At 33.3% G+C, this 21,196-nt stretch overlaps 1 long non-coding RNA gene and 1 pseudogene across 2 annotated transcripts; both read left to right on the forward strand.

Moving 5' to 3' along the window:
* Positions 1-904: 904 nt before the first annotated feature.
* LOC130710947 (uncharacterized) lies at positions 905-4,197 on the forward strand. 2 transcript variants are annotated; one of them, XR_009010512.1, is made up of 4 exons: positions 905-1,025; positions 1,254-1,587; positions 2,216-3,740; positions 3,821-4,197. It is a non-coding gene; the product is annotated as an uncharacterized LOC130710947 (long non-coding RNA). The 2 variants fall into 2 exon arrangements; XR_009010513.1 differs by having other exon boundaries at positions 913-1,025; positions 3,828-4,197.
* A 3,392-nt stretch (positions 4,198-7,589) lies between these two features.
* On the forward strand, positions 7,590-10,253 carry LOC130710945 (putative ABC transporter C family member 15; annotated as a pseudogene).
* The last annotated feature ends 10,943 nt before the right edge of the window (positions 10,254-21,196 follow it).

The following is a 21,196-nucleotide window of genomic DNA, read 5'->3' on the forward strand; positions in this document are numbered from 1 at the left end:
CACATTATCAAATAAATAAATAATTAAATTTATAAAATGATCTAACATGTGTAAAGCTGTTTGGGAAATTGTGATTGCTCTTTCCAAAAAACGACTTTCTCCGTAAAAAGTACATAAAATGGTAAAACAACTATTTTGATGGCATTAAAAACTTATTGCTTAATCTTTTTTTCACATGGACTGTATTATTTTTCACATTATTAAATAATTAAATAATTAAATTTATAAAGTGATCCAATGCTGATTATTAAATATTAATTATTAAATTCGAGTAATATTAATTATTTATAAGAAAACTCCAATACTATTTATTGAAAAGTGTTTTTTTTTCAAAATTATTTAAATAATGAACATAATTATTATTTTTTATTTTAAAATAAAATTATTTTAACATTTATGTAATAATTTAAACTATAATCATTGTTATATAATGTTAAAAAATGTTGTAAATAAACCCGTGCAACGCACGAGTATAAATACCTAGTAATGAGTAAAAGTAAAATTGACTTGACCTTCACATTAACAATATTATCTAGTTATTAATAACCTTTTATAGTATTAATTATATTAATTACTAATTAAAAAATTTTAACTTCTCAATTTATTATTATTAATTTCATTCAAAAATAAAATTTATTAATATTAATGACAGCATGAGCAAAATAAAATAAAAATAATGAGTAAAAGTAAAATTGACTTGACCTTCACATTAACAATATTATCTAGTTATTAATAACCTAATTTCTAAATATTAATTAGGGGTCATTCAATTGGGGGTTATTCAAATTAAAGTGGTACTTTCTGTAATTTTACCACAAATAGAGGGTCACAATTACTGTAAATTTCACTCCTCTATTGCCTTTTTCTCTATATAAACACACACACACACACACTTATCTTATATCTGAGAGACTTTGAATTGTGACCCGCCCCTGAATCCTCAGTTTCTCAGTCTCTGTTTCTCAAGGGGGAAAGAACAAGTTCTTCTCATTCTCTCTCAACCTTCAACTCGGCATCATCATTCTGTAATTTAGATATTTGATTTCACAATTCGTTAATCTGCATGCGCTTGATTTCAATATTTTTTTCTTCCATTGTTGGATCTCAATTTTGATATTTCGTTCACATGCAATCTGATTATGCATGCGAGCAGATCTAACATTTTTCAATTTCATTCATAGATTGAATTTGTAATGGAGTTTCATCCATCAATTAATCTGAAAAAGAATTCTACGTTATTGTTTTTGTTGCAGATCGGAAAATGGTGTCAGCAACGACAGGATGGTACAGAGGAAAGCTCATGAACTGATTATGCATGCGAGCAGATCTAACGTTTCTCAATTTTCATTCATTCATAGATTGAATTTGGAATGCACTTTCATCCATCAATTAATCTGAAAAAAATTCTACATTATTGTTTTTGTTGCAGATCGGAAAATGGCGTCATCAACGACAGGATGGTACAGAGGAAAGGTGAAAGGTGTTCCTTTAGGGGATTGCTTGGTCATTGTGGCCTTGACATCCACCAAGCCCAGTCCCTTGCTTAAGAAGAGCATCACTCTTTCCTCCTTGATTGCTCCTGGACTGGTACTCATTGTTTTTCATTATTGCATGTTTGATTACAATTGATGTTTGTTCTGTGAGTAGCTTCTGGGGAATTTCTGGACATGATTTTGAGTAAATAAAAGTGATTATGGCATGTTTTACTCACATATAAACTTTCTGTAATTTTTTAGAAAAATCCATTGTTGTTAGTGTGTTAAAAATGTGATTTTAACATGATTTGGAAGAGAAATTAGCTGCAGGAATTTTGGGATATTTGTTGATATCTTATCTTGAGTTTTGGACTTGGATTCGTTGATCGAGTGGCTAGATAGGTCACGAAAATATGTTGTTTAACTTTGAGCATATAGGGCTTGAATTTGAAGTGACAATGTGATGGTTATTTATCCCATAAGATTGTCCCACATAATTGTTATGTCTTGAGAGATGTACTTGATCGATTCATCTTGATAGTTTCATATAGTTGCACTATAGGACTAACCCTTGAATTTTTTTGATATGTTGTTAATATCTTATGCGTGGTTTGTTGATAATATTTTTGAATGATGTTGTTATCTAATCTATCATGACATGAATTTGAATGGTATGCTTATCTTTTATTTAAATTGTATTTGTTTGAGTTAACCTTTTATGTTTGTTACTTATTGTTTAGGTGCTTAACATCTTTAGAAGATCGAGAACCATTCAGTGATGTTTAACCTATACGAATATGGAGGAAGACTTGAAGATAGTGGAGCAATGATTGGCAAAAAAGTTTGAGGCTCTTCGTGATAAGTTGATGAGCTCCATTAAGGGCTTTACTGAAGCTAATTAGTGAAGAAGTCTTTACTGAATAAAACTCATAACTTGAATCCACACCTTTATTGAGTTCAGTGGCGTGTTTGTTTCTTCGAATTCCATAGCCTTTCCTCCAATTTGAACCACCCATATATTTCTCACACTCAGAAACAATGTCATCACCCCCCTTCAACCGTTCACCGACATGTTTGTTTCCTCGAATTGCTTAGCATTTTCAATTCCTCCAAATTGGATCATCCATCTCTTCCTCGCTCTCCGACTCTTCATCGCCTTCATCAGACCAACCACTTCCCCTGCATGCCTTCGCTTCTTCTTCACCAGACTCAAGAACACTATCACCACCTTCTTCTTCTTCTTCATCACCATCGAGGAATGTGGGTTGAGTCAAAGTCCCCTCCCCCCCCCCCCGCAATTTCAATTTGTAGTTCCTCCGAAAATGCGAACAAGTCCTCCGTGTTTGACCCTCACTTTTTTCCAGTTTCCTCCTCTACACTCTCCGCATTGTTGTTCTTGTCGATCAGAACAAATAAATAATCAGATTGAAAAGCCTGCTACGAGTTTAATACACTAATTAACTCCTCCCTTACATCACAATCCAAAGAGTAATGAAAAGTAAATATTCATATTCATACATATGAAAAAAAAACAGAATCCTTTGGCTTGAGCTCTCCATTCATGCTCCATATGATTAATTTTTGTCAAATTCTATAGTATATATGTGTACAATTGATATCTGGAGTTATTTCTCTGTACAAGGGGTTTGTTTAAATAGAAACAGAATAAGTAAACCTCTAACAGAATTCTAACTAATCACTGTTGAAGGAGATTACGAAATATAACAACACTATTAAATTTGAGTGACTAAAGACATAGTTAACCAACAAAAAACATTTATTCAAAGTTCACTGGTTGTGATTCATATATCTGTGCTACATGGGAAACGTGGTCAAAATGTGAAATCGTAATAGAGCTTTGAGGTCATCAAACATTTAGAACGAATGGTAGAATTTTTTTGAACTAATTAACACAGCACATTTTGGTGAATCTGGATAAAATGAGATTATCACTTCTAGATTAATAGATTAGCTATTGTAGCAGCATGCCATTAAATAGATTGCAAACTGGACAGTTTATCTCATCAAATACTAAAGTTCTTTTCTAACATATAGATTTTATTCCTTTATGTCTGAGAATGTTATTTTTTAATCTACTGTTTTTTTTCTTCTTTCCCAAACTTGTTAGAGTTTTGGAAGGATAGGACACCTTTATGCGAGAAGATCGAAATACTGCACTTAAATTGGATCAGTACCCTGGCAGAAGATTGTTGATCACCAAGTCAGTATTCTGCTGATGACCTTTTCACTGAGGCTCTGAATTAGGTATTATCTGTATATGATAAATCTGGAATGCAAGAAATTTGAGGAAATTCTAATGAAGCTGGTTTGTTCACTTTGCAAAGGTTGCAGATTCAGAGAGTTCTCAATCACTGATCTGCTACATTGTCTGCAGTTTCTAAACTGCTGATTTAATTTGGTATGCACCAGATTCATGAGGTCCATTCCAAAGCTAGTTGAATAAGCTGGTATAATAGAAGGAAATCTCTACATTGGTATTTGATGGCAAAGAGAAACGGATATGGAAAGAAGATGGTGGATCTCCTTTAGCTTGAACCACAAGAAATTAAAATATACTTCATCCTATGATAATGTTCTGATTTAGACTTGAAATTTTTGGTGCAATAAAATAAACCAATTAATTGTTTCTGCTTTGCCACTAGAATATTATGTCATAAGTGGTAGGTGCAATAATAAAGTTTTATGTCCAATTTTGAGAAAAGGTTGTAAGTTACCTTGTTAGAATTTTTCTATGAAATGCATTAAACTGCACCAGGCTATTCAATTTGATTCTCTATTGTGCCAAACACAAACTTTGTTTAGTTGATGCAGAGTTAAGGACCAATTACTCTTTACACTAAGTTTGAGAAAAAATCAGAGAGAAACAAACACTAGAGTTTCTGGGCATTGAGTTACATCTAATTCAATTGGAGGAATTCTTACTTAAGTAGAGAAATGAAATAGGGGAATAATAGGACAGAAATTGGGAATAACATACATGGGCATGGTGGAAGATTCATTTCTCATTTTCTCTCCCCCTCCTCTATCCTTTGTTCATTACTGAGTTACTGGGATCCCTTAGGAACTTGTTTAGCATGAGCACTATAATTTTAATTTGATAGGCGCATTAGCACTATAAATTAATTATGTTTAACAAATATTTTTATCACTGTGTCCTTTTGTGAAAAAATGGGTGGTAAACAGTTTCAAAATCATCATATCTACTTCAACATCAAATTATATGTCCTGATCCTCAATTCACTATACCAAATACTTCACTAAGCACTCTTCACAAGGTTACTGAGTTACTCTTGCTGACAAATATCGCAATGTAAGGTTCTCAGGCACATGCCTCCACAACAACATAGTACTCAATCACTCCCTGCAGTTCTGTGTAACTTCTGTTCTTTTCTTTTACTCTCCGAAAGCAATAGATAAGAAAAAGAAGGTAAAACATACACACAAGTTGATATGTGTCCATATCAATATTTCCATGTTAATCTCATCTTTTACTCTCTGAAAGCAATAGATCGATAAGAAAAAAAAGGCAAACATACACACAAGTTGCCTATGTCAATTTTCCCTCTCTGCTCAAATTCAGCCTCATTTCCCTATACATTTTCTTTTTCATTTTCATTAAGTGATATTCACCATTTTTTTCTTTTTCATTAAAACCGAGCAACCATTAGCTAGTGGCAATTTCATCTCCACTTTAATTTCCCAAGTTCAACATTGCCCACTTCACTTCAGTGCATAGTGTAAATCCCTCTTGACAAAAAAAAAGTAGTTCTGTCCTTTTATCGAGCTGGGGGCATTATTTGCATCTGACAGAGGGGTAAATTTATATTTGCATCCCTCAATGTGTGTACGTGTGGGATCATTGAACATATGTGATGTAGCATCACAGTTCACAATCATATTCATATAGCATCATTAATTGCACCTTTTTTCTATTTTTATTCACAATTATTCATCTTCAATAAAGCACTGGATGCCTTTGCCACAAACTTTGCTCAAGTTTCCTTGACCGGTGACTGTTACTTTTTGATGTACATGTATCCTTTCACATGAAATTTCAATTCTCTATTATTAATGTAGAATAACATTTGGAATGAACAGTAGTAGAATATTTTTGAACTAATTAACACAGCATTGGATTGTTTAAGTACCAAGGAACACACGATGGTTTCTAATTAAGGCATTCTCCTATGTTAAACGTGATTTTTATAACTCTGTCCATAACAGTTGAGAACAAAAAGAAACACTCAATTACATGAGTAAGATCTCCTAAAAGATATCTGAAGCTGTGGACCACAGGTAAAGTAGACTGCAAGCATTGATCAAAATGATGGATAAGTGTCACAAAATTGTACTCACCTTTGATAATTATAGATAAGTAATTGACATCGATCCCTAGCTATATATAGAGATCAAAAAATTGATGAGCATGAAACAAGTTTTTTGGATAATCCAATTAATTAATTAATCTGAGATATGAGGCTTCTTTCTTGTAATTCATAAAAACAAGAAATTAATTAAGGAAAAAAGTGAATAATCAACAAATATGAATAATAATTATATAATTAAAAAGCTCATCAACGTACACAACATTGATGCTGGCCTGTCTTTTTCCAAATTTTGTTAATGTACTTTCCATGTTTTGTTTGGACAAATTGATCAAAGGTTCAAAGCTAGCATTCATTCACTGCATTTCATGAATGCAATTGGACTGGAACCATGTGCGTGCATGCTCGCCTTTCTCAGAGAACGATTGAGAGGTAGTTTACTTTATTATTTTGGTCTTACAAGGAGTAATTAACTAACATGTAAAATACATATTATCACGTTTTCTTCAACAACAACAAAAATACATACTATCGCTACTTAAATGAATTTTAGTTAATTCATTCATATATAAAAAAATGAACAACCTAAAATTTCTGTGCAACGCACTGGTCATCACACTAGTATTTATTTATGGGTGAATTATGTGATACCCATAAATTTTTTTTTTGGATGTGATATCTACCTTGAGTGACTAGGTAGATTATCATGGCTGATAAATGAAGAGTAATATGGTTATGGCAGTCGAGGTTTATTGACGACAGGAAAGACGACATTTGAAGATCGTACCCGACGAATTGAACAAACAGTGAATAATCAACAAATTAATCTGAGATATGAGGCTTCTTTCTTGTAATTCATAAAAACAAGAAATGAATTAAGGAAAAAAGTGAATAATCAACAAATATGAATAATAATTATATAATTAAAAAGCTCATCAACGTACACAACATTGATGCTGGCCTGTCTTTTTCCAAATTTTGTTAATGTACTTTCCATGTTTTGTTTGGACAAATTGATCAAAGGTTCAAAGCTAGCATTCATTCACTGCATTTCATGAATGCAATTGGACTGGAAGAACCATGTGCGTTAAACCCTCTGTGCGACTAATAGTTTTCATTTCTCATCTCATAGGAAACCCTTTTCACTCTGCTTAGCCCATGCTTGCCTTTCTCAAAGAACGATTGAGAGGTAGTTTACTTTATTATTTTGGTCTTACAAGGAGTAACTTATATTTATTTATGGGTGAATTATGTGATACCCATAATTTTTTTTTGATGTGATATCTACCTTGAGTGACTAGGTAGATTATCATGACTGATAAATGAAGAGCAATATGGTTCTGGCAGTCGAGGCTTATTGACGACAGGAAAGGTGACATTTGAAGATCGTGCCTGACGAATTGAACGAAGAATAGTGGTGCAGTTCAGGTGCCACAGACTAAAATTTTTGTGATACAAATAAGATGAAAAGTCGAAAAAATGTATGAAAAATTACATAGTAAATAATAATAATATTAACATTTAAAATTTATAAAAGAAAATATTAATACAAATACCTGACACAATTACAACGTGTATATTTTCTATTAATACATCTCATTTCACCTATCACACATTAATCTGGCTCAGAGTAGCACCACAAACACCTTATTTATTTATTTTTGCATTTTGACATATAACAAAAAAAAAATTGACTGTAAAGACTTGAAAAGGGTGTAAAGTTTTCCCTATATATGTGCACCAAGCCTTCTCGTTATATATCATTATCTCAGTCTCTCTCCCTATTTTACCCTTCACTCTGTTTCTCTTTTATCATTTCTCTTCTCTCAACACTAAGAAACTTTGTGTCTCGATCTCTCTTTTGATTAACTAAAGAAACACACTTTCTTCTTCTCCCCTTCCTGTCTCTGAGGGCTGAGAAGATGAATTGGGATTTTTTCTCGATCAATCAGCTGGTAACTCTTATTTTCTCTTCCTTCGTTTTCTCATTTTCATTTTTTATTAGTCTGTCATTTTATTTTCTTGCTATCATTTTTTGGTGAAGGTGGATAGATAAAATGAAATTATTATTTCTAGATTAGCGTCATTGTCCCACTCATCATGAATCATGATCACATTTCGTTTCCTTTCCGCAATTAATCTAAGCATGGATGTGATAATTTCATTCTTTTTGCATTAGTACTTCATTCTATATACATAGATCAGCTAAATGAAATTACTTTTAGAGCAGCATTCGTTCACTCATAGTGTACCAAATTATTATATTTGGTCTTCTTGCCCTTTTGATCATATTGTACCTGTTATAGTTGCCATGCATTTTTCAGCTAAAAAATTAACTTTTACATGTTTTTGGTTGTTCTCTTTTACAGAAGCCATTGCGGCTATATATGTAGAGATATTAGCATTCAAAGGTATATGCACAACTATTTTATATACTTCTATGCAGCATTTACATTTTGGTTTGGTATATTCCACAACTAATTGCTTCATTTGGTTTTCAGGCTTGGCATGTCTGGTAGCTTCTTATGGCTGAACTTGAATGATTTTAGGCTTGGGTGATATGCAGTTCTCTAGCATACCAAGTGAAGCGCCATTGAAGTAGGTCTGAACCAGACTGCCTAGAGATGGAATGATCGAACTCCACAAGCTTCAAGTGCAGTACGATCCTGCTGCTCCTATAGTCCTGAAAGATGTAACTTTCATCTTTTCCGGACAAAAGAAAATTGGAATAGTAGGCAGGACAGGGAGTGGAAAATCTACTCTGCTGCAAGCCCTATTTTGAATTGTGGAGCCTTTGTCAGGATGTATACTCATTGATGGAGTAGACATTCCAAGATTGGCCTGCAAGATTTAAGAACGAAGATTGGCATAATTCCTCAGGATCCGACCTTATTTCTAGGTACCGTAAGGACAGACTTGGATCCTCTGGAACAACATACAAATCAAGAACTTTGGGAGGTTAGTACTAGTTCACTTTCTTGAAAATGTCAATATTTATCTCATTACTAAAAAAAACCATGCTTTTCAGGTTCTTAGAAAATGCCATCTCGCAGAACTAGTAAGGCAGGATCCAAGGCGTCTTGATGCACCAGGTATAAATATATTTGTCAAACCAATCATTTCATTAGGATTTAGGAGGATAACTCTGATAACTGTTCCTCCTGCTATGCAGTTATGGTGAAGTGTTTTCTATTTTTCTTAAATGCTGTAATTGGTATGAAATACTCATCCAGTTTGTAAATTGAAGCAGTGGTTGAGAACGGGGAAAACTGGAGTGTTGGACAAAGACAGCTAGTTTGCCTAGCCAGGTTGCTGCTTAAGAAACGAAAAATTCTGGTCCTTGATGAGGCAACGGCGTCCATTGACACTGCAACTGATTGTTTAATTCATAAGACTATCAGGGAAGAAACAGAAGGATGCACAGTCATTACTGTAGCACACCGAATTCCAACTGTGATTGATAATGATTTTGTGTTGGTCCTTGACCAAGGTACTAGAAAACTCAGTATGTTCTTCAATAGTTATACTTATAAAATTAGTGTCAAACTCAGCATTCTATTTTCTGAACTTGGAGCTAATAAAAACTACTATTCGGATGTTTACAGGGAGAATTGTGGAGTATGGCCAACCCAATCAATTGCTAAAGAACGGTTCTTCTGCATTCTCCAAGTTGGTGTCTGAGTTTTCCACAGCATCCCAGAAAAAATGAAGAAAAAACAGACAGGAAAATAGGATACTAGCATACAATTGTTGTACAATAGGTAGGCTCAATGTTAGTTCTGACAATGGAAAGCAGCTCAAAATGTTCTGACTGATACATTTATAACTTAAAGATGAAAGTCAATGTAGAATACGGCATGGTAATCATGATGCACAGTTATTTCACTAGCTTGAATGATTTTCTAACTAGTTTTTCCTTTTTCAAACCATTTTTGCAATTAGCAATTGTTTCCGAAGTTTCTATGTTGATTTCATTTAAAATTATTCATAACTAACGTGCAGGTGTACTAATAACTTGTACTTGTTTGTGGTGCACTTTGACAGAAGTCCTTGCATGCAGCTATAGGGAGAATATATGGCATTCAAATAATTTCAACCTCTTGCCCCAGTTACTCCAATGGCTTCTGCTACACTTTGTTGCAGCTGTTGAAATGGAGCCAATATAGGTAAAAACAAGCAACAGACGCAATAGCCAGTAGGTGCAGACAAACTATTAGTCTGATGCAATAGCAACAGACTGCTCAGTGACCGTTTAAAGCCCAAAGAAGTTGTAATACTGATATGGACTTACTTTAGAGTTGCATGAGTTCATTTAGCACACATGAATTTGCTCAACATTCATTGAGCACGATGGTTATTGTAGTGAAGCATGCTAGCTTGGACGGGAAAGCTGAGAAGTAAAATAATTTCATGAATTATTCATTTTTGTCAAGTTCTAAGTGTATATGTGTGTACTCTTTGTTAGTAGTATGATTTTCAGAACGTTTGTTAGTAGTACGAATAAAATGGGTTGTATCCAAATGACAAGTCCTCCTTTCACTTCCTTGATTCGATTTCCTTAAAGAATCGGTATCACTACTGTATGAGTGTAGGATTGGCCTGACTGACTGTAGGAACCCAATCTCCAGTTAAGGCAAGTTTCTAATTATCCAGTGTGAATAAGATAGAGAGAGAGAATCCTTGAATCCCAAGATTCAATTAAACCAATATCTTCTCCTTGAATCCCAAGTTCACACACACAGGCCCCAAAATGTTCTCATGCTCCGAGAATTAAAGTTCTGATGAACTTTTTGTTACTCCTATTTTAAATTCACTTCAAACGTTTCTGAAAGTCATACTACTAACAAAGAGTATCTCAATCTTGGTTATATAAACCAATACAAAGAGTCTCTTATATTTTCCTATGTTAAACGCGCTTTTTATCCCTCCATCCAAAATGAGAAAATAAACACTAACCATGTGATAAACATCACAAACTATGTCATAATCATGATGACTTTCCCTAAATGCATGGTACTACTGGCTTGTGACTAAGAAACTAAGAATTATGTTCTGAAAATTAATTTAAGAAAATATGTTAATTTAAGGTAAATTATGTCTAAAAATGTTGAGCAGCAAAAGAAGAGAAAAGAGGAAAAGGAAACGAAAGCATGATAAAATCAGACCACCAGTCCTCACCAATTATGAACTCCAAGCATTAATTAAATCCCCATCTGTGATTGAGAGCAACAATACAGTGCCCGATCAATACACATAACCATATACCAATTCTGTGAATTGCTTTTACCTTACACATTTATGGGTGACTAAAAAGCCATTTTGCTCATAGAGAACTTGGTGAAAAATAAGACAATGTAAGGGTTAAATGCACATGCCTCCCCTTTCTGAAAGCAATAGAGAAGAACAAGTAGACAAACATACACACACACATACTGACACACACACACATAAATAACAAGTAGCTAGTGTGACTAGTGTCCTCCATGCATCATCACCATCACATAGCGTACTGGGTATTGCTTTTCCTCTCTCAAAGTAATAGATAAGAGAAAAAGATGGCAAACATATACAGAAGTTGTCCATATCATCTTTTCATCCAAATTAAAATTTAACCTCATTTCCCCAATACATTTGTTTTTCTCATTTTTCATTGGTATTCTGCAATATTCCTAATGCATGCAAAAATTCTTTCAACCATGATCGATATTATATGACTACTCAAGTAGGACCCAAACCATCAAAAAATTAAAGAAGTTAGTTTGAATTTGAAACTTTATATAGTGCATGGGAAATCCGATGAAGATATATGTGGTGAATTGTTTGCTTCACATGATCTCCAACAAACAACCATTCATTCCGTTCACTTATAAGCCTATTCTCAAACTCAATGATGCAAAAATGCTGAGCTAGTTTAAGTGAGGATCCAAGAAGAGCCACTAGGCCTCCCCCACTTTTAGATTTCAATGCCTGATGCACCATGATTTAGCCACAGGACAATACTTATCATCTAACTATTGCCTAATCGGATTGCTAAAGTACCAACCTAAGATGAATACTAATTGAGACATTCTTCTATGTTAATTTAAGTATCCTTTATCAATCCATCCATAAAAAACAAAAACAAAAAACACTAATAAACCACGTGATAAACATCACAAACCATGTGATGTGACCTGATCTATGAAGTACTCATTCATTTGATATAGAGAGAATAGCCATTAATTGTATATTCGGTCCCCATATTGATTATTAATGGCTTAAATAAGTTTTTCGTCCCTAACCTTTCCATAATACTTGGTTTTCGTCCCTCGCCGGAGCAAAGGTGGGGTTTAGTCCCTAACCTTTGCCAAAACGTTTGGTTTTCGTCCCTCCGGAGCTCTGGGTCAACGCCGGAGCTCCGGTGGCCCATGTGGCAATGCCACATAGGATTAGTCAGGCCACGTGTTATTATTATTATTATTGTTAAATTTTGGATCTCATCCTCATGTATAAAATTGAATTTGGTTTTAGTCCCTGGAATAGTAATCATGATTTGGCATGCATCCTTACATAGAATATTGATCTGTGTTTTGGTCCCTTATTGGACATTAAAAGGCTACTTAGGAAGAAAAAACGTGTTAAAGTATGACAATTGCTAAGGCCACAACATAATTTCATGCATAAGTCAAAATATTCTTACAAAATGATAGTGGTCCATCCACAAAGACATAAATTGCACAAGTGGCTTAACTTGGCTACATCAATAAAAATAGTGGTCCATCCACATTAGCACGCACAGGATCAAGCTGGAATGTGACAAATCCTCAAGAACCAGCACAGGAGCAAGCTGGAAACCAGGCACCAACAACAGCTCCAACCCCTCCAGTAAGTTTTCACCATTGACTTATGCATGAAATTATGTTGTGGCATTTGCAATTGTCATACTTTAACACGTTTTTTCTTCCTAAGTAGCCTTTTAATGTCCAATAGGGGACCAAAACACAGATCAATATTCTATGTAAGGATGCATGCCAAATCATGATTACTATTCCAGGGACTAAAACCAAATTCAATTTTATACATGAGGATGAGATCCAAAATTTAACAATAATAATAATAATAACACGTGGCCTGACTAATCCTATGTGGCATTGCCACATGGGCCACCGGAGCTCCGGCGTTGACCCAGAGCTCCGGAGGGACGAAAACCAAACGTTTTGGCAAAGGTTAGGGACTAAACCCCACCTTTGCTCCGGCGAGGGACGAAAACCAGGTATTATGGAAAGGTTAGGGACGAAAAACTTATTTAAGCCATTATTAATTAAGGGTATTAGAAGGATGTAGTGTTAGTTTCTTTGGGCATAAGCTGGTACTTTCTTCTCTGATTAGTTGAGTTTCTTAAGAGTATTAAGGGTTGGAGCACCCTTGTGCTTCTTTTTAATGCAATTTTCTAGCTTTTAAAAAAAATTATATATTCGGTTCCCTAGTATAGTGTATGGGTGATTTTGATCCCCTAGCATTTTATTAATGTCAAAATCTGAAATATCTCTCTGTTTCTTTACATCAAATCATTGGCACAAATCATCAGTTCTGGATACTGGCAAACATTTGCATGTCTTCTCTCAAAGCAGGCAACACAGCCTCTGTCAAAGTCACTAAAACCTTGAACCCTCCAATTAATCTATGTTTCTTTTTCAATTTTTTGTAATTTATTAGCTTCTGATATGTAACAGTATTATTCTGAACATATTTTGTTAGGTTGTGGTATACAACTCTATTGGTATTTCTAGTGAACTCTTGGATTAATAGTGAATACAAAATTCAAAACATTTTAAACTTAAAAGCTGTCAAGTGGCTTGTACTTTTTTCCTTCAGGGTTATTTGAAGCTCCAAGTTACTTATGCTACTTTGCTTGCTGTCTGGTTCTGCAATTATTGGTGATCTCTAATAGAAAATATCCAGAAATGTAAACAAGAAATGAAAAGAACTTAATTGGTCTTGAAACTGTGCATGAGGAAATTTTATGTTGTCTGTTCATAAATGCAGTAAGTTGTTGTTATCACAGATTGCAGAACAGCCAGAACTGTCACAAATTATGAATGGTGTTATATATCATTTCATCACCCCTGAGAACCAGGTGAATGGAGAGATATACAATCATGAAGAACTCAAGAAACAATTGCCAAATCACAATCCTCCATGGTTCTCTGAATGTGTCTCTAAAGCTGCAATGACTTCTTCTGTCATAGACTCGTAGTGCGCCACAGGTACAAGTACAATATGCACAGTTAGTATATGTCAAAGAGAAATAGTTTGAGGAAGAAAATGATTTCAAAATGTCAACAGAGGACAATAGATCTGAGAAGTTAATACCTGGTGCATCAATTATAACATAACCATTAAAAAGTTAAAAAAAATAAAATACTGCAACAATTGGTTTAACACTTAAAAATCGCATAGTAATATATTTCTAGCATAAATACAAAGAAAATCAGAAAGTTCCATGCAGTGAAGTTACAAGACTAGATTTGGAGCAAACTGGGTAGGAAATCTGTTCAACAGAAAATCACTATGACGAAACTATGAGCAAGAAATTAACCAGAATCACAGAAATATGAGAGCAGAGTTGCTGCAAGTATAGAGATATTAACATTCAAAGGGATAACATCCATTCATAATTTCGGAGGATTCACCTCAATAATGGATGTTACTCCTTTGAATGCAAAATCTCTATATGTGCAATGCCGACTCAGTTTGTATAGATGATTTCAAATGTCAAAAGAGAACACTAATAGAGCTGAAAGAGGAAGAGAAAGGGGAATATATGGTGGTCTGAACAAGAAAAAATCATATAAGAGAAAGAGAAGCTCAAGGAGAGAGAAGAGCATTGGCATTGGTGAGTGACTCTAGTTGGTGCACATATAAGAGTTGTGTAGTCCATAATATATAGGGAAAAAAGAATGAGATTACTAAAGAGGGGTGAAAATTCTATCCATAATAATTATGTGCTAATTATTTCTTGCGGAAAACTAGTGTTGGTAATACTTAGCATTTTGTCTCACCTGCATGATACCAGATGGAGAGATACCATTGATTTTCAAAACTGAAGAAAACCCAACCCCTTCACCATTTAAACTTGCTTTATCAATCCATCCATCCATAAAGATAAAAAATAAAAAACACTAACCATGTGATTGACCTCTATGAGCTCGATCAGTTAGTGAACATTATTGCAAAAGTTAAAAAAAAAATGCTTGCGCTTTTCTGTTTCTGATAATAAACTTGCACATCAATTACAATTACAGCAATAAACTAATTAACTCCTCTCTCATTCTAACACAATCAAAATTTAAAAGGGGAATATTAAGAAATGAGGTCAATATTATTAACTGTTTTTTTCATTCCTACCTACCAAAAAGTAACCGCTTCTAAAAAGAGATTAAATGCACATATTAAGAAATGCAATAAATCTTATTAACTATTTAAACATTATTTATTTTCTTATTTTATCATTTAAAATGTATTTTTCTTATAGAGGCATTATATGGAAAAACATCAATTAAAGCTTTATTGGAGTTCTAAGTGGACGGTTATTATAAAATAATTTTTTTTCTTTTAAGTAGACAGTTAAATTGAACTGGATGGAGTATATATATAATATGAGTGTTGTTACTGTTTTCTCCTACACGACTCAGAACTGATTTATTTGTTTTCTTAAATAAATTGAGTTGCACGACATATATCAATTTCTAGAGAAAAATTACTTTCAGAATACTCTATGTATTAAAGTAAGTGTCCAAATAAAGAAAAAATTAACTTAAGTGATTTTTTTTCATGTAATATTTTTTGAGGAGAATACTCCCTCTGTTCTTATATATAATAAGTCACAAATAACTAATTCTCTTAGATTAATAAAAGTAGTTATTAATAATAAATTTGTACCCTAAAAAAAAATATATATATATTTGTAAAAGAAATGATTAATTCTCCTAGATTACCCTCATTTACTTTTTTATGAATTTATCTCTCCAAGTTAATATTTTTAAAGTTCATTATCTCTTTCATATTAAATATGAGGGTGAACTTGGAAAAAAATATTTAATGCTTCCTAAATATTAGAAAGTGACTTATATTTTGGAACAAATATTTTTTTAAAAAAAAGTGATTTATAATGGGGAATGGATGGAGTATATGATAAGAGATAAACTGAAATGAGCAGCAAACAAAGAACTAATTAATCGTTTTTTTGGGTCGAAGATTTCGGGTTTAAGTAATGGGTGTGGCAAATTGTATGAATTTACGGGCTTTTTGGCCTAGTAATGTTTTTATTGTGTTTGGTAACTTGTGGGCCTTCTTGACTATGGATTATTTTTTGTTTCTTTTGTTCGGTAACTGATCAGGTTGTTCGTTTTCTGTTTGGACCACCCTTTTTCAGCCCCCCTTTTTTTTTACCTTAGATATTTTCCGGTAATTTGACTCAAAGTAATTCATTAATTATAATGAAACGTATGCTAGCTAGCTACTAGTATGGATAGCCTAAATGATACTTGATGGATTAAAATTTTCTAAGTTCATGATTCAAATCCCACTGGTATCTAGACACTCAATAAAAACGTAGGTAAGCTTCAAATCTTGTAAAAGAAAGTTAATAAAAAAAAACTTATAAATAATTGTTAAATGGAGAAGAGGGGCACCATAACCTTCAAAGTTCAAATACCTCTATAAATACTCTTTTCTCACTTTCTTCTTCTGCATTCCTCTTCCTTTCTCTTTCTCTTCCACCGGTACTTCCCTCACCATTTCCTTCTAGTTCCTCGCCAAAGGAGCCGGAGCCACTCTACCAAGTGACAAATCAGACACGGCGGTTCCTGATTTGGATCAAATCCTCAAAGGTGATTCTTCTTCTCTTACCATTTTCAGTTTCACTCTGCTAAGCTTTTTGTCCTATTCGTTTCTTCTCTTCCCAATCTCAGCTAGCATGGATCTACAATTTCCCTCCTTTTCCATTTCAATTTATATATATACATCCGTTAAATCTATAACAAAATGGACACGAGAGACCGAGTTGCATTCATTCATTCATAGTGTAGCAAATTAACTATTATATGATGTTCTTTCCCTTCTCATATTTTTACCTATTATATTATGCCATGCATTTTTCAGCTAAAAAATTAACTTTTACTTGTTCTCTTTTACAGAAGCCATTGCGGCTATATATAGAGAGAGACATTAGCATTCAAATTTCAAAGGTATCAGCTATATATATAGAGACATTAGCATTCAAATTTCAAAGGTATGTGCACATATTTTGTGTACTTCTATGCAGCATTTTTTTTTTTGAAAGAGTTTATTCAAGTTAATTTTATAGTATAATTGCTAATGTAAGTGTTTCAGAGAACTTAAGTAAATGACTTATTTCTCAAAAAAACAATGTAAATGGCTTATGGCATGTGCATAAACTGTTTTGATCTTTAGATGAGCTTATGTTGACCTATAAATTTATTAAATTAGCTTATGTTGTTTATTAATCTATCTACCCAAACATATCTTTTTATATACTTATTAGTCATTATTCTATTTCGTTTATGCTTGTAGGGGCGGGGTGAGGCGGTGAGCGATGAGTATGTGATGGGAATTTATGTTCTTTAGATGCGTTCAACTCTCATGACTCTAGTTTACAGCAAGTCCCTATAAACAAACAAAAAAACACTTGGTACCCAGGTTTCTTCCTTCTTCGAACTAGTTCAGTTACCCAGGCCTTGCAGATCTGAAGCCAATAATCCCAGATCCGAAAACCCTATATCCCCAATTCCCCAAGTCCATAAAAAACCTAACACATAGACACCACGAAATCGAAAATCCTTCTTTGAAAGAAGCAGATCCGAAGTCATTAGACGTCGAACCAAGGAGATGAAAGACTAAGGGGGGCAAATGGTAGCCTTTGGGACCAACGGACACGAAGGGGACAAGGACCTAAATGAATATTGAAAACTATAACTCGGGGTACCTGCATGAATTTTCGTATGTCAGGACCAAAAGTGAAAATGTATTTTTATTTTAAATAAAAAATATAAAAACCGGGGAAACCCCCTACTCTAGTTCAGATCTGACTTGTGTAACTTTACACGAGTAAAAACTTGTGCACCATAGGGGGACCGTTAGTGAACATTATTGCAAAAGTTAAAAAAAATGCTTGCCCTTTTTTATGTTTGTGATAGTAATAAACTTGCACATCAATTACATCAATAAACTAATTAACACCTCTCCCATTCCAACACAATTAAAATTCAAAAGGGGAATATTAAGAATTGCGGTCAATATTATTAACTTTTTTTTCTCATTCCTACTTACCAAAAAGTAACTACGAGATTAAACACATATATTAAAAAATGTAATTAATCTTATTAACTATTTAAACATTATTTATTTTTTATTTTATCATTTAAAATGTATTTTTATAGAGGTATTATATGAAAAAACATCAATTAAAGCTTTATTGGAGTTCTAAGTAGACGGTTATTATAAAGTATTTTTTTTCTTTTAAGTAAACAGTTAAATTGAATTGGAGAGAGTATATATATAATAGGAGTATTGTTACTGTTTTCTCCTACACGACTCATAACTGATTTATTTGTTTTCTTCAATAAATTGAGTTGCAAGATATATATATCAATTTGTAGAGAAAAATTACTTTTAGAATACTCTATGTATTGAAGTAAGTGTCCAAATAGAGAAGAAATTATTTAAAAAAAAAATCCACTCAAAATTCTAATAAATCATTAAGTGGTGATTTTTTTCATGTAATATATCTTTTTTAGGAGAATAAATGATTAAGAGATAAACTGAAATGAGCAGTAAAGAAAGAACTAATTAATCGTTTAAGTAATGGGTGTGACAAATTGTATGAATTGACGGGCTTTTTGGCCCAGTAAAGTTTTTCTTCACAATGAATAATTTATTGTGTTTGGTAACTGATGGGCCTTCTTTGCTATGGCTTAATTTTTGTTTCTTTTGTTCGGTAACTGGTCAGGTTGTTCGTTTACTGTTTGGACCACCCTTTTTTTGTGTTATTTTGATATTGTGTTATGAATAGAAACCGTAAGGATCAACGGACCATTAGATGATGGATTGGATAATTTAACCAGAGTTTGACATGTGTAATACACAGTTAACTAACTTCTTGTATATCTTTCAACTTTCAAGTGTCCGTTGATCAAAGTTTTTAGAGCTTTCCCTATGTTTTTCGATCAGTTTCTTCTCGCTTGTTCTAATCCCTGAATTTCCGCTCCTCCAGTTCGATTCTTATTTATTTTATTATTTACTTGACTTATTATTATAAATATTGCTAACTATCAAAATCAAAGACAATCGATTATCTACCAAATGGCAAAGAAGTTTCCATATTTATACCCCACATTTTCTTGTTGGAGGGGTTGCTCGTGGTGAAGTCAGTAAATCAGTCCCAAAGCTTTCTTCTTTCAAGGAAGAAGTTTTGTTATTAGGAACTAAGACCGAAGGCAGGTGCAATTAATAGAGAAATACGCGAGTTGGATTTTTCAAGGATTGACTTAGATAATGAACATCCGAAGAAAAAAAAACATGATTAGAGGTTGGGGGATGGAGAAAGAGCGAGAGACATCTCGAGAAAGAGAGAATGATTTAGGGGTGGTGAGAGTACTTTAGACATTTTATTCAATCAATCTCAACCATTCAATATTTTATTATTATATGTCAATGGTAAAATTCGAATCATGTACAAATACATGACCTATTAGCTAATGTATTGTAGCATGCACATATAAAATGGGAAAGATTAAACAATACTAACAGTAAGCATTCACAAGACGTGACTACTTGAAATTTAGCATTTGCTTTGTTACTTGATAAAAATAACAGGTACGTTCAGCATAGCGGGTACCCATGGGTACGGGTACCAATACACCTACCTTGCCCCATTTGTAAACGAGTAGTTTAAAAATCAATTTATTCAGTCTATGCGCACTCGAATCGTCGGATAGTTATACCTTTGACATATTGTAACCCATTGGTAATTGCGGGTACATGTATTTTTGCAATACCTACATATATGTGTGTGCGTGCCTGCGTGCGTACGACGTGTTTGTGTGTGTGTCTTTGGTTTCAAAGGGATTGTGAATGAGAGAAAAAATCTAGTAAAATAAGGAACACTCAACCTATAAATTGTGGGAGAAAACTATGATTTACCAGGAACAAAAATGAGAACTTATCTAAAAGCTCGATCAGATTTGATAGGAAGGCGTAGAAAATGGTAGCAATCAAACTCGTCTACCAAACAATCCAACAATGGTTGAGATAAGATTCCACAGTGAACCTTTTAGTGTTGTGGATGCACATACAAGAACCAACTATTCTAGGTTAGTAATGCTGATGATTATTTCTATGGTGTTTCACCCATTCATGCCCATGAATTTTCTTATTTCACTTTATTTTCTTTATTCAATGAACTTCAATAAAAAGAGGAAATGTTATGCAGAAATGTCATGTGGAGCTTCTGCATGATAAGACGGTTGTGTATGCTACCCACCATCAGCTGAAATTCTTGGAAGCTGCTCATCTCTTTTTTGTAAGAATAATATCAGGTTAAATGTGCTTTACCTAACAATATAGTTCACTTCCCAATTTTTTTTTATCAATTTACAATGGAAAAACCTTTCACGGGATGAACATTTTTAATGAAAATACTTTAATATTAAAACTAATTGAAAACTTCATTTTTTATATAATTTAAATGCATTTTTCATAATTTCTATAATTTTAGTATGTATTGATACATGTTTACAAATATAAGAGGAGTACCCTCCGTGTAACAAACGGGTAAGTAAAAATCTTTTATACTCCACACATGAAATTTCTCAAACGAAATAGCAAACTATATCTTGCAAAGCACGGGTAAAAATATTTGTTTCTTTGATGCAAATATAACTCTTTTTAATGTTTCATATTGGGAAATTTTTCAATTGTTTGTTTTGTTTATAAGCAATGATTTTTCTTATACAGTCAATACAATGAAAAACCTCGACGTGCAGCGCACGGGTAAAAAACGGGTTGTGTGATATTCGTTGTGGTTTTATTTTGGAGAATACTCATCTTTTTTTAGTCTCTTAATTCTAGCTGCTAAAAATTGGCAAATATTGATTTTAAGATATTGACAATAAGAGGCAAATTCACATAATTATGACCTTACCATGTCCCTTTTTATATCGATTTTGTTTTGAATTGTTATATTGGTCTATGCCTATATAATAAGAGTAAAATCTACTGTGCACGGGTAAGAACATTCTACATAAAATCTCTTTCATGTTAAAGTTAATATAAAAATTCATTTTCAAATAAATTTTTTGCTGCATGAGAAAATTT

The sequence above is a fragment of the Lotus japonicus genome, chromosome 4 (assembly GCF_012489685.1).
Source record: "Lotus japonicus ecotype B-129 chromosome 4, LjGifu_v1.2".
Lineage (NCBI taxonomy): Eukaryota > Viridiplantae > Streptophyta > Magnoliopsida > Fabales > Fabaceae > Lotus > Lotus japonicus.